This window comes from Lygodium microphyllum, chromosome 19 (genome assembly GCF_053477565.2).
Source record: "Lygodium microphyllum isolate KBCC chromosome 19, Lygodium_microphyllum_v1.1.10, whole genome shotgun sequence".
Lineage (NCBI taxonomy): Eukaryota > Viridiplantae > Streptophyta > Polypodiopsida > Schizaeales > Lygodiaceae > Lygodium > Lygodium microphyllum.
The window spans coordinates 43652845-43665206 of NC_141153.1; the positions used below are offsets into that span (position 1 = coordinate 43652845).

General features: G+C 41.0%; 1 pseudogene; it reads left to right on the forward strand.

Moving 5' to 3' along the window:
• Positions 1-10421: 10421 nt before the first annotated feature.
• Positions 10422-12066, forward strand: LOC148019799 (uncharacterized; annotated as a pseudogene).
• The last annotated feature ends 296 nt before the right edge of the window (positions 12067-12362 follow it).

Sequence of the window (12362 nt, forward strand, 5' to 3'; positions counted from 1 at the left end):
GGAGAGACTAGTGTGCTCATGCTAGAGAGATCATCGATCTCATCCTCCAAAATGGGCTCATCATCCTTTAGGTGTTCCTGGGCTGCTCTCACCCACTCCTTGATCTTTTCTATGGCTTCGAGTTGCCACTTTGGATTGGGGTACTCCCCTACCTTGGCACTCCCTTTTTTAGCCATCTTTGGAGCGGATGTTTCTGCCTCAGCGTTCGTGACTTTCTTTTCGATAGGCAGTGTCATTGCGTTCTCGATTTTCAATGTGACCTTTTCTTTGCTTTTCTTCTTTCTTCACCTATGACTTTTCTTTCTGATTAAGGTTGCACCTAGGTTACTAGGCCTTGGCAATGATATGCCAGTCTACTTCATCTATGTGCATGTCATAACATGCAACAAGATGGGTGTGGCCTACTCGTCGAGTGTCTCGATGCCAAACAGCCCCAGTGGAACTGATGGTACCATTGTTGAACTAGAGGATGGTCTCTGCATAGGGCAATTGGAAAAAAGGTGAGTGATTCCACACTCAATGCATCTTAGATCAGTCTTATCTCAATTGGCTTGCTCACTCTTGGGGCAGCGCGAAGAGATGTGTCTTGGGTGACCACAAGTCCAACAAGAAATCTGCTCTTGGGCCTGCCCTCCTCCTAAGCCTCTACCTCTCCCTCTACCTAACGCCATCATCGTCAAACAACTGGTCAATAGTCCATGAGAAATGGATTGCCCTCTTCGCCATATGAGACATAGGGGTTCACGTAAGGCTCCTCATCATTTGGTTCCTCCGCATAGTGGACTGGAGCGGTGGATGGGTTATGTAAGGTCTAGGTGGCTTAGGTATGCCTGTGGGTTTGATATTTTCCTAGGGATGGCTGGCTTTGAATTGTTAGGTGTTGGAAGGGCCAATGAGGCTCTCCTTCTGAAGAAATTTAGAGGCCTATTCCCTAGGTAAGGCTCGTTCTAATGCTTTGAGTATGGGAGTTTCTACTGTGGCAGTTTGTAGCCCATGGCATCGTGGCTAAACCTTTTGCATTTGGCACAAGGTTGGGACCTAGGGTCATGACACTCAACTGGAAGGTCGTTTCTGCCACAATGCACACATTGGACATGTGAGCGCATAGGTTTCCTCATCATTTCTTGTGGTTTGGCTAGCCCCATTTTCATCTCTGCTAGCTCCAGGATTGTGTTAGCACCCTTCCCTTTACCTTGGTTGCTTGGGCATGGCTGTTTATTGGATGGCATTTCCCTTTCTGGGGTTCTAGAGTCGACATTGTCTTGATTCGAGGTCCTAGAGTTTCTCTCCTTAAGCTGGTCACCCACTCGTCATATGGACTCTTTAAATACCCTAGCTAGTGCCTCTCTCTGTAAGCTTGAGTTGCCTACCAAGGCCTTGTAGAATTCCTCACTACATATTCTGCTGATGAACATTGTGGACACCGCTCTCTCAGTGGGTTGCTCATTAGTGGGGATTCTCTTATAGAGATTTTGCATGTGAGTAACGTAGTCATTGATGTCCTCTTTCTCCCCTTACTTGACATTCATTAGTTGCACAATATGATTATCTGAGTACCTAGCCTCTGAGAATCTCTTAATGAAGAGACTCTTGAGGTCATTGAAATTATTGCGCTCCGCAGTGTCTAGCCTTGTGTACCACATCCTACCCTTATCGCCTAAGCTTTTTTTGAAAGCTTGTGAGCACTAAGCAAGATCTGTGAGGCCGTTAGTCTCACAGACTTGCTCAAATCGCTCTACAAAATTGTACGGGTGATTGCTCGGTTGGTACTTGTCTAGTTCTTTTCCAGCTGCTGGGATCCTCGATTGGCTCTTGGAGCCCTAGGTAACTCCTAATCCTGCAAGCAACGATGTTGCTAGTGCTGCCACACTTTGTTCTGTTGACGTGTTGTCTATTAGTTTCTTTGTGAGAAGCTTGCTCAACGTTAAGCCTGCCTCTAGCACTCTTTCCCTCTTTGCATTTGGTCCTGTTTGGTTTCTATTTGCTAGGGCTAGCACACGAACTTCTCGCATTTCAATGTCCTATTGCAATCTCTAGTCTGCTATTGCTAGTTGTATGTTGCTATGCTTTGCAAGGCTTTCCACGCCTGCTTTCTTTCCTCCTTGAGGTTTGCTATGATGTCTTCTGACGGTCTACCATGGTAATGCAGCTTGGTTTGTGTGCCATATTCATTTATCATTCGTTGGATTTTGACTGGAAAATCTCCTAGGTCAAGCTCATTATTTTCGCGGTTTATATTGGGTTTTTCCATATCTGTGGTCTCCTACTCCACTAAATTGTCGATGAGGTTGATCAAATCAAGCAATGTCACGCCCCCAATGGTGTTGCTCCTTTGATGCATTGGCCTTCCATGTTGTGTCTATCACTTAGTCCTACCAATTGGGTTGCTTGATCACTTGCCTAGGTTTGAGGGCCGTCTCCTATTGGTGGGTTCGTTCTGTTCATTAAGTCTGAGTGTGTTCCTTTTTATTTACAAATAATCCTCAATTTATGTTCACTTCATGCGTGCATGGTGCTCTTTTTCATGCACTATGTGAAATTAGGCTTTTAGTTGTTCCAAGTGCACTTCAAGTGTTGAAAACAATGTGGATGTGAACAGAAGATAATGAATGTAGCTTTCACATTCTAGTCTAAGTTCTTAGCCAAATAGGGCCTTATACTTAGTCTCACTGGCTACTCTCTCTGGTCTCAAGGGTATGTGCTACTTTACTCAGCTTGATCAAGGTCAAATGGGGGTATGGGGTCAGTTTACAGCTCTAAAAGGGACTAAAAGCTGACGTGACTATCAACAATTGTGTCTAGTCATCCAGCTATGATTTCTAAGGTCAATTGTGCCTGTAAGGCTTTTGGAGGCTTCCTCGGTTGTGAAAGGTGTTCTGCCTTACATGGGATGCGCCAAATTTGTTAGACTCTCTTGTCAAAATTTTGGTTTAATTTGACAGTGTTCGATTTGAGTCGATTTTGCAGTGTCTGATCCTCAAAATCAAACGTTCGACTGAGGATGGCCCAATTCTACCTTGTCTGATTTTTGTGTCCGATTGTAGGTGGTATGAGTGGTCCATGGTTTGATTTGGGGCATCCAATTTGTGTGAGTCCGATTGTCCAAGTGCCCGATTGTTCGAATCAGATGGGTCATGTGTCTGATCAGATGAGTTGGGCGGTGTCAGAGTGATCTGATTTCCAAAATCGGATTGTCCACTTATCCAGAATCGGACGGTTCGAGTTTGATTTTGGGAATCGAACTCTATCAATCGTGTCTGATTCTGATGGAGTCGAGGCTAAAATCAAATCGATGGCAATGATTTTGGGCATGCTAGGCCACACAACCTCTAGAATGCAAAAACAGACAAGGAGCAAGGTTGTATATACCTGGAATGGCAAAAAAACTCCAGCAAAGTCAGATTGATCCATTTCTGTGGCCTTAGACTCTCTTCTCTCTCAAGCTCTCTCTCTCTCTCTCTCCCTCATGCAGAAGCTAAAAATGAGCCTTCAACCCTCTTCCTTGGATCTTAAATCTTTGTTCTAATGTCCGAGTGCTGCCCTGTTAGTGCTTATGCCTTGTCAATGGATTGAAGCCCATTTTTTGGGGATGCAACCCTATTTCGACGCTCGATTTGAGGCATGCAAGTGCTCAAGCTTGAGTTCGTTGGTCCTTGCAAACGGAACCAAAATGTAGTGGGAGCTCACACTCAACTGCCAAGACCCATGAACTACTTATTGCTTCAAGCGTTTCAAGAGCACAAATGACTATCTCTCACCTAGCCAATGCACCTTCGATCCTACGGGGGTGTAGTGAGCTTACATTGATGCTCGAATGAGTAGCCTTCTCCCTCAAGCAATCTGGTAGCTCCACGATTCGAGATGTGTTGAGATGACAAGCTCAACACATGCAGACATTAATGATGGACCGCTTGGTTAGATGGGTCCACACATCTGCACTTAGCATGTCAGTGGTCATTATGACTCTCACATGGCCACTAACTCATTACTTATTATATTCAGGTTATTACACCTATTTATAGCTGGCATAGTTATAGCGCCAGTCGACTAGTATAGTCGGTTATGCATTGTTTGACTTAGTAGGCCACTTTTCTTTATGTTGTATCTTATATATACTTTGTATACATTGTAAAGTGTGTAGAAGAAGAAGAAGAAACAAGCAAGAAAACGTTTTGGCCTCCATCTCTCTTCTTGTCTCTTGAGTGAGCTTCTCCTTGTGCATTCTATGTGTGTTCGGCGTAGCATCTTGAGCAAGTCTCCCCACCACGCAATTCGTGACATGGTATCAGCGTTGCACCACTGATTGAGGCTAGATTTGAAAGCTAAAGCAAAGGAGAGGAGCCAAGGATTCGAGCAAGCAAGCAATGGGTAAGAAGCTCTTCCATTCTCTACTTCTTCTCTTGGACAGTGCTTGTGGAGGCATCGAAAGCAGGGCAGAGCAAAAATCTCACATTGCAGTGAGATTTGGTGTGCGCGAAGAGCATTGTATATTCTCTAGGCAAGCCTTTTAGGCCTTAGCCACTGCTATTTTGGCCATCCGAGGTCATTTCAGGCCCCGTTTTAGACTCGCAAGGTTGCGGACAGCAGTTCGAGGTATCCTGCAATTTTAGCTGTGTCTATCGTATATAGGTGCACAGGTTACATATTTCAGATCTTTAAGTTCAAAGGTGTTTACCAGCGAATAAACACAAGGTTTATCTGCAAGCTGGTTATAGATTGCATGTATTATTGAGCAGATAGTGAAAAGGGCTGTCTGGTGTATTGTTGTGCAATACAGGTCGAGGGTTGCAGAAGATTTGCTTGCTATTTGGTATTAGTTTTGTGATAATGACAGAGAACAGTGGAAACCCTATCATTGAGAAGCTCGACAAGAACAACTACCCTTCATGGAAATTCTGTGTCATGAACTTCCTTATTGGAAAAGGCCTCTACGAGTTTGTTTTAGGTAAAGAAACGGAGCTGGAGGATCCTCCAACTGCAGAAGAGGCAAAGGCACGGAAGAAATGGAATGCAAATGACAAAAAGGTTATGTATTGGCTGTCTACAGTAATTGACAATAATATGCTGGGATATATTAGAAATGCAGAGAATTTATATGCAGCTTGGACCATACTTGAAAGTATGTTTTCCGTAAATACAAAGGCACGAAAGATTCAACTCAAGCAAGAGTTGAATACATTGAAGAAAGGGAAGATGTCTATCAATGAGTATGCACTGAAGGTAAGGAGCATTACAGATGCCTTGGCAGTGATTGATGCAATGCCCGATGATGATGATTTGGTGTCGTCTACCTTGGGTGGACTTAACAATGAAAAGGCTTGGAAGTCTTTTGTAACTTCCGTATATGTTAGAAATCCATTTTCAGATTTCGATGAGTTAGTCTCCCTTATGATCATTGAAGAGATCAACATGTAGAGTGAGACATCTGAAAAAAGTGGTGAACAGGTCCAAGCTTTCTACTTCAGTTTAGGAAGGGAACGTGGCAGGTCCTCTTCAAGAGGCCGTGGTACAAGACGTGGTAGTGACAACCAGCAAAACAGATTGAATCAGCAATTTGGCGATATGCAGGTTTTAGGAGGTCATGGTAACTTTAGAGGTAGAGGGAGCTTTAGAGGAAGAGGTGGATGGCAAAACAGAGGTTCTAACAACTCTAGTATTGTGTGTCACTAGTGTGGCAAAACATGTTATATTGCAGCCCTCTAAGAAAGATGATATTTGCAGTGGTAAGTTGCAGCAAGGAAACTATGCATCGTCTTCATGACAGAATGAAGACAAAAATGAACGTTTGTTTGTTATGCAGCATATGCTGAATGCTGTTACAGGAAAGGGAACACATGATGATGTTTGGAATGTTGATTCAGGTGCATCCAATCATATGACCAGCCATGCAGAATGGTTTGGAGAGATGCAGGATTTGCAAAATATAGGTTATGTGCAGACGGGTGATGATTTATGCCACCCAATTTCACACATTGGAAAAGTTCCCTTGTCCTTGCATGATGGTAAGACAAAGAGTCTTTCAAATGTATTACATGTGCCATCTATTTCAAAGAACTTGGTGTTAGTCGGTCAGATGGTAGAGCAAGGGCTACAAGTCAGATTTAATGCAAAGGGCTACTTTGTAGAAGACTTCAATGACAAGTGCAGGTTGGTTGCAAAGGGAAGTAGAGTTGGACGTATGTTTACTCTCGATGCTGTGTTCCTACTATGAATGCTGCTATGTATGCTAAAGGAAAAGGTATTGTTGCAGATATTGAAATTTGGCACAAACACATTGGACATGCAAATGTACAAAGGCTGAAATTAATGCAGTCCAAAGGATTGGTTATAGGTTTGCCTACATTTAGAATTGCAGAATCTCATAAGGTATGCGAAGCATGTTAGTTTGGTAAGCAGGCAAGACAACCCTTTTCACATGACAGAGATGTAAGCAGAAATATCCTTGATATTGTGCATACAAATAATTGGGGGCCTACACAAAATGTATCTCTTGGAGGTAGTTCATACTTTGTCACATTCATTGATGACTGTTCTAGAAAGCTGTGGGTATATTTTATGAAGGAAAATAGTGAAGCGTTTGAGCACTTTAGAATTTTCAAGGCTACAGTTGAAAGAGAAATATGCTTAAAAGTAAAGTGCTTGAGGTCAGATGGAGGGGGAGAGTACCTCTCGAATGAGTTCATGATTTTCCAAGGTCTCATGGGATAAAGAGACAGTTCACATGCAGGTATATCCCACAACAAAATGGGATTGCAGAAAGGAAAAACATGCATATTGCAAAAGTTCCACACGCCTTGAATGGCTGAAAAGAATATACCTAAGCATTTTTGGTTTGAGGTTGTTCATACTATTGTTTATATTATGAATAGAACTCCCACAGCTACAGTTCATGGTATGACCCCCGAAGAATGTTTTACAGGTAAGAAGCCTGATGTCTCATACTTGAAAGTGTTTGGCTGTATTGCATATGTTCATGTGCCAGATGAGTTGCGGAAGAAACTGGATCTAAAGGCTGAAAAGTGTGTCTTTGTTGGATACTCTTTAGAGCAAAAAGGGTATCATTGTTATAACCCTGTCACATGTAAGTTCAAAGTGAGAAGTGATGTCATCTTTGATGAAATGAGCAGTTGGTATGCATCTAGTGGTGATGCATTGGATGATGATGATGATGATCATGACACTCGTGTGCAGGCTGAAAAGCAAGAATCATGGACTCTTAGTGGACCAGAGACATCATCTAGTAGTCCTTGGTCTGGGAGACTAAGGAGTAGCTCTACATCTTTAGGTGCATCTAGTAGCACTACAGGTAAAGACAAAGGAAAGAATAAAGTGTCAGATGGCATTGATACAGTTCTTGATGGAGACTCGAGTGGCTCAGAGAGCTTGGATGATGAGCTTGGCATTCCTTCAGTGAGGACTCCAGGTGTGCAGAGAGCACGCACCAATGCAAAGACTCCATTGAGTGATCGAGTGGTACGCATGTCTAGTAGGGTGAGATACCATGTTAACAGATTTGGTTTTGAAGGTTATGTAGCTCACCATTATGCTTATATGGTGAAAGTGATTGAGGATGTTGAGCCCACATGTTTTGAGGAGGCTGTTGGTCATGCTCATTGGGATGCAGTAATGGATGAGGAGATGGCTGCATTAGAGGCCAATAAGACTTGGAATCTAGTACCATTGCCGAAGGGCAAGAAAGCTATTAGATGTAAGTGGGTTTATAAGATTAAGCACAATGCAGATGGTTCTATTAGTAGGTACAAAGCTAGGCTAGTTGCAAAAGGCTATGCCCAGACATATGGCAAAGATTATGAAGAAACCTTCAGTCCAGTTGCTAGGATGGCAACTGTCAGATGTGTGATTGCTTTGGCAACAGCCAAAGGTTGGAGGTTACAGCAAATGGATGTGAAGAATGCCTTCTTGCATGGTGATTTGCAGAAAGAAGTGTATATGTCCAATTATGGTATGACAACATGCAAACCACATTTAGTCCCATTGGAGCAGAACGTAAAGTTTAGTGCTGATGTTGGGGATGAGATAGAAAACCCTACTATGTTTAGGAGGATAGTGGGGAGTTTGATCTACATGACCATTACAAGGCCAGACTTAAGCTACGCTGTTGGTCTTGTGAGTCAGTTTATGCAAGTACCTAGAAAGCCACATTTGGATGCAGTCAGACGCATATTGAGATATGTGAAGTCCACATTACATTATGGACTTTTCTATGAGGCAGGTACATATGTACAGGTGTTTGGATACACAGATGCAATTTAGGCTGGTAGTATGTTTGATAGAAGATCTACCAGCGGATACATGTTCTCTCTTGGTAGTGTAGTAGTTACTTGGAGTAGCAAATAGCAATCTACAGTTGCTTTGTCGAGTACAGAGGTTGAATATAGAGATGCTGCTGTTGCAGCATGTGAGGTAGTATGGCTGCAAAAGTTATTGGATGATTTAGATGTGTAGGTGGAAGGTCCAATTGTCATTTATTGTGACAACATGAGCAGTATACACTTTGGCTAGGAACCTTGTGTTCCATGCCAGGACAAAACATATTGAGGTACATTACCACTTTGTGAGAGAGAAGGTACTAGCAGGTGAGATTGACTTGGTGTATGTTAGCACACATGATCAGATAGGTGACATCTTCATGAAGGCATTGGGTACAAAGAAGCTTTAAAAGTTTCGAAGCTTACTTGGAGTTGTAGAGATGCAGTTGAGCTTGAGGGGGAGTGTTGAGATGACAAGCTCAACACATGCGGACATTAATGATGGACCGCCTAGTTAGATGGGTCCACACGACTGCACTTAGTACGTCATGGTTATTATGACTCTCACATGGCCACTGACTTATTACTTATTATATTCAGGTTGTTACACCTATTTATAGCTGGCATAGTTATAGCGCCAGTTGACTAGTGTAGTTGGTTATGCATTGTTTGACTTAGTAGGCCACTTTCCTTTATGTTTTATCTTATCTATACTTTGTGTACATTGTAAAGTGTGTGGAAGAAGAAGAAGAAGAAATAAGTAAGAAAACTTTTTGGCCTCCATCTCTCTTCTTGTCTCTTGAGTGAGCTTCTCCTTGTGCATTCTGTGTGTGTTCGGCGTAGCATCTTGAGCAAGTCCCCTAACCACGCGATTCGTGACAAGATGCAAGATCAAACAACCTCAAGCCTCCTCCTTCGAGCTCCATCCTCCATAGCCACGTGTGAGACAAGAGAAGAGAAGAAGAAGAAGAATAAGAATAAGAGAGGAGATGATGGAGAGCTTCTTCTCCAAGACCCCTCACCCTCACACACTCACTCCCTCACTCCCTCACACTCCCTCTCTAAAGCACACACAAGCAAGCAAGAAGGAGAAAAGAAGAGAAGAAAAAGAGACCACTTTTGCCACACACCAAAAGAATGAGCTCCCCATTCACTTTTCAGGTTTATATACAAGCTCTAAATCCCTTGGGCACCCGTCCCCTTTTTTACATGATCGGGCATCTTGCCAAGGTCCTCTTTCCCTATTCCCTTCTAGTTGCCTTATCCCTTCACCTATGTCCATTTAGACTTTACAACTTGCACAAGAGGGAGCCTAGCACTCTTATAAAATGAATTACATTGCACCCCGCGCTTTCCTTGTGAGAGCCCTCAGAGGCTCTCCTTCATCCTTGAGGGAGCCTCCTTCATCCTTGAGGACACCTTGCTAGAATATTCGGTGGTCTCCCACATTTTTTTGAGCTTGCTTTCTCCTCCACTTTTCTTTCTTGGGTAGAATAAAATTCTTCATTCACTTTTTGGCTTGGGCTTCCTTGGGCTTCCTCTACTTCTTTTTGGTTGCATGGTCTATGTCCATGACATGTCTTGTAACATGTATTGATACTAACATAGCTCCCTCTCTCTCTCTCTCTCTCTCTCTCTCTCTCTCTCTCTCTCTCTCTCTCTCTCTCTCTCTCTCTCTCCACACACACACACACACACATACACACACACAAAACCCACAAATTGATCCAACATGGACAATATATATATATCAACTTCTCATTTCAGACAAGTTGGCCTAGTGAGAATATGAAAGATGTTTTAAACATGGATATTGTTCAATGCATGGAATCCAAAGATCGAACTTTGGAGAGGATTTTAAATGTCCATGGGGAGGAACAATGTCTTAGCAAGAGAGGTTCTTTGCGGGAGTACTGAGCTACAAGTTGAAAGATCCATATTCAATGGAAAGTAGATATGTTTGGCTATGGTAACATTTTGGTGCAAGTAAACACTAGGGTGTATGATAGATGCCTACAAAGAGTTATTCCAATAACTCCTACTTCATCTGACTTTTCAGGATTTGCAATCATAAACAAGTAATGTTGAGAGCACTCTTCTAAGGTGCCCCACTCCACACATGAGCTCTTCTTGAAGAGATCTTCTTTGAAGATGGTGTTGAATAATGTTGAAGGCACAACACAAATGAAACATACAAGAATAGTAGGTATTTTTGGTGTTCAATAGAGAAACATTGTTGTAGCTAGTTCTCACCTTGAAATTAAAGATGATGAGGAAATTTTGCCATTGAGTGTCTATAAATGACAATTTCCTTGACACAGCATGATCACAAGTGAAGTAAGAGATATGTTGTATGCCTTTTGGAGCAAGGAGACTCAAGTTTCACCTAACAAAAATGATATACCCATTGCAATTATATTTTGCTCCTCTATTTTGTGTCAAGTGTGTTGTAATCTACATGTATTACATTTTCTTGTGCCTCATACATTTCCTATAGTAAACCAAAACCATGCCATTTGCTTCCTATAGAGATATTTAGTATAAGAGACCCTATATTGATATGAAGGTACTCGAATTGTACCTTGTACCACCCTATACTTCCATATTGGAGGCTCAATAGCACTTTTCATCTAATTGGAGTACCATGTAATGATCTAGAGTCCATCTACTCTTTATACCATATAAGCACATCACAGAGCATTCCATCTTGTTTGGATACTAGCACATCCTAGTGTTGTATTGATTTGGTACTTTACAGTACCATAATGATTCTGCACATTACCAAGTGGGTGGACAAAATTGCTCTACTAATCTATTATATCTCATAATACAATACTAAAATGTTTCTATAAAGTTTCAAATTGGCAATGCACAATACCAATTGGATCTAGTACTTTAGTATATTCCTTATTATAGTACCGAAAGAATACTATAAAGTACCGAATGCTTGTGTGAAATACAAAATTCTTATTGTAGAGTACTCTATCACATTTCCTAGCACACTACTAGCACAATACCAAATGCTTATGTAAAGTATCAAATTGTTATTGTACATTACCAAAAGGATCTAGTACTTTAATACATTCACTAGAATAGTACCATGAGGATACTATAAATTTTTAAATTGGTACTACATAGTCGAAAACGGGGGTACCAAATGGCTCTAGCATTATTATATTTCTTATAATAATACCAAATGCTTTTCTAAAGATCAAAATTGGTACTTTCTAGTACCAAATAGCTCAAAGTACTCTATCATATTTCATACTAAAACACCAAAATTCTTTTGCAAAGTACTAAGTTGATTCTATATAGTACTAAATTGGATCTGCATAATATAACAGAGATACATTGGGTCTACTGTTTTGTTATATTTCCTAGCATAGTAGCAAAATTATGATATAAAGTCTCAAACTGCTACTATAGATATACCAAATAAGGGTATCAAAATATTCTAGTACAATACCAACAACTATTTTAAATCTCCTTGTGAGTTTTAATGTTTAATATCATAGGTTGAGTTATACCAAAGATTTAAAAGGGCCCATCCAAAAGTACAAATATCTCTTAGATGCTTTGAGGCATTAAAGACTTACTTTGTTCGGAAATTGAAGGAGTGCTATACATGTTGCTGCGTATATCATCTCCAAATGACATATTTTAAGGAGGATGTAATCTTATGCAACAAAACAAGTTTGGGTATCATGGAAAGGATCATGCCTACACATGTTTCATCTATTGTAGAAATGATGAAGCAAGTTGTAATTGTGTAGGATTGCCATGTGCAATTGCATAATATAAGATACAAAGAACACTATATATAAAACTATCAATGTTCACAAGAACCTAAAGGGTTCTTAATAGAGAAAAATGCAAGATATGTTTGCATGATTATCTAGCTCTTCTAGAAACATTTTTGTCATGCTAAAAATTTGATTAATTTAAATTGTTTTACCCATTCCGACTATAACTTAAATTGCACATGTATCTACTTTCAATACTTCCATAATTCCATTTGTTTCAACTTCACTACAGACTAATTAAGCTCTTCAAAAACTCGATAAAATTCATTATGAATTGAGATATTAGCAA